Below are 2,701 nucleotides of genomic sequence, written 5' to 3'. Positions count from 1 at the left end.
GTACTATCTTTAATCTAGAAACACCAATCGTTCGTATTTTTAAAACATTAGTACGTTTCGAAACCTATTAAAAAAAAGTGTCGCAACCGATATGTCAACGACTATACACTAGAGTTTTATTTCTAAAACACCCTTGTATGACCACTTCTGTCTAATAAAAGTTTACGTTTGTTTCAATTTATTGGTGGGTCTATATAATAGACCCAGCTTCCAAAAAAATGGATGTAGAATAGTACAGTTACATGAAAAATGTCACAAGAAGTACAAAAGGATTCTAAAAAGGGAACTTCACGAAATATTAAATTCTGATCTTAACAAAACTTTTTACACATGAGAAAGTATTAAATTTGAAATGTCAAATTTTAATCTTAATAAAACTTTTTATATGTGAATTTTATATCAGAATTTAACATTTCACGAGTTTAAATTCTCATTTTGATGAAATTTTTTATACATGTAAAAAGTTTCCTTAAGATGAGAATTTATAATAATACTTCGAACTTTTAACACTTTCATTGTAAGTATATGCTTTTGTCAATTATAAGTAATTGTTTGTCTGTTTTTTGAATACGAGAAATTATTTATGTCTGACTCCATCTACAGTAGAAAAATAAAAATAACTGCATATATATACCTACATATATAATACAGAGAAATGGGAAAATATAAAGAAAAATATACTTTCATTGTAATTTTCAATACATTTTAATTTTTGACAAGTTTAAAGTTGTCATCATACTATTTAGATTTCACAAATAAAACTATTTTTTCATGCTGTTATTATGTATTTATTTAAAACTTAAATTTTATAAAATTTAATAACATATAAAAATTTTATTTTACGCAACTTATTCGATTTATTACTATTATAAATCTTCAATTAAAATAAACAACATAAAAAAATTGCTTTATCTGCAAAATCTAAATAGCATGATGACAACTTTAAACTTTAAGCTTAAAAATTAAATTGTGTTAAAAACTAACAATGAAAGTATGTTCTTCTTTAAATTTTCCTATGGTCCATCTTGTATTATAAGTAAGTATGTACGCTTATATTATATTTTCATATTCTAAATAGAGTCAGACATAAATAATTTTTCATATTCAAAATACAAACAATCACTTGTATAATTAAACGAAACACATAAAGACTAAACAATTTGTTAGAAAAAATAAATTGTTGAAAGGTGAAGCTTTGTTATATCGCCCTATCAATAATTTAAAACATAAATTATTATCAAACGGAAGCGACTAAGTCGATGTACTTAAATTTCTGATTTTTTAAATTTCTTCTTATCATATAATTTTATAATGCACATTAACATTAATTAAAGCTTTCAAAACAATTTAACTATATATAAAAGTATAGCATAAAAATGATACATAATTAATGTAATATTTAAAATATTTAAAATATAAAGAATTCATACATGTTACGAATATTTCAACTGTTAGATTTTTTTAATTCGCAAAAATTTCGGTTTCAAGAGAAACAAATATTACGCGTCTAAATAGATATTACATATCCTAAAAAAAAAAAACGTAATAAAACGTTCGGAGTATCAGCTTCGCGAAGTTTTACGCGCGCGTCGATAATCGGCGCTCCAAAAAAAAACAACATTCGAGGACAACGAACCTCCGGCCGGCAAAGTTCCGACATATTTTACGATTGCGAGAAGCGGCGATCTCATGTGCTGGTCCAAAGGCGCGCGATAGAAAAGATTTAAAGGGCACTCACCCCCAGCGGCGATTTAATCCATCCGGTATCATATCCAGAGTGTCGTGTGGGCACAATCAAGAAATGAAGGAAAAAATAAAATACAGAACTCTTCACCACCAAGCGCGTTGCGGAGCGGAACTCGCGGTCTATCCGGCTCGCGATCCGTGTCACCGCGCGTAATCGCACAACCGCCCCCCCGTTTCCACGTTGATGTCACTCCCGTTCGCGCTCGAGTTTACGAATGATCGCCGGAAACGCAACGCCGGTTCGTCGCGACGAGTCGAAGATTGAACTGGGTATGTTCGTTTTTTTTTTCCTTTTCACGAAAACGTTTAATCGTACGAAAAGTCGAGTGGATCGCGATCGCGGCGGGCTGAATTGAGAGAGCAGAAGGAGACGGACGGAGCCCGACGGGCACGATGAACCGAGCGGGCCGAACGTCGGCGACCAAGTGAGAGGCTAGCGGCACCGCCGCGCAAGTCGCGTGACGTCACAGGGTCTCCTCTCTTTTTTGCCATTCCACGGCGAGCGCCGCGCGCGAGAAAGGTGCCCGTACCACCTCGCGGTCCCCCTTCTCTCTATTCCGCGATGCCCTTCTTCTTAGCGAGGTGCCACTGCCGAGTACGGGAGGAACGTACTCCTCGATGATAGCCCACGCGCTTATCGGCCTTTAACGTTTCCGCCGACCAAAATTCTTGGCATTCGCGCATGGTCGCGCGATCCTCGATAAACCGGTGACCGTTTTTTTTCCGGCTTAACAACGCTTTAGACTTTAGAGCACTGCTCGAAGCCCGATCTCAAATTTTGCATTTAAAAAAAAATCCGATTGTTAATTTACTTGCAGCCTTGCACGTAAATAATAGAGCGATGACTTTGATGCTTATGACTGTACTAGTTGACTAGACAAAGACATTCATTGTGATCTGTATCTGATTCGAGATTCTAATCCTTTGGCATGATATATATATATATATATATATA

This window comes from Wasmannia auropunctata, unplaced genomic scaffold (genome assembly GCF_000956235.1).
Source record: "Wasmannia auropunctata unplaced genomic scaffold, wasmannia.A_1.0 LD336041.1, whole genome shotgun sequence".
Taxonomy (NCBI): domain Eukaryota; kingdom Metazoa; phylum Arthropoda; class Insecta; order Hymenoptera; family Formicidae; genus Wasmannia; species Wasmannia auropunctata.
The sequence above is the reverse complement of the archived record's forward strand: the minus strand, read 5'-3'. Positions refer to the sequence as shown.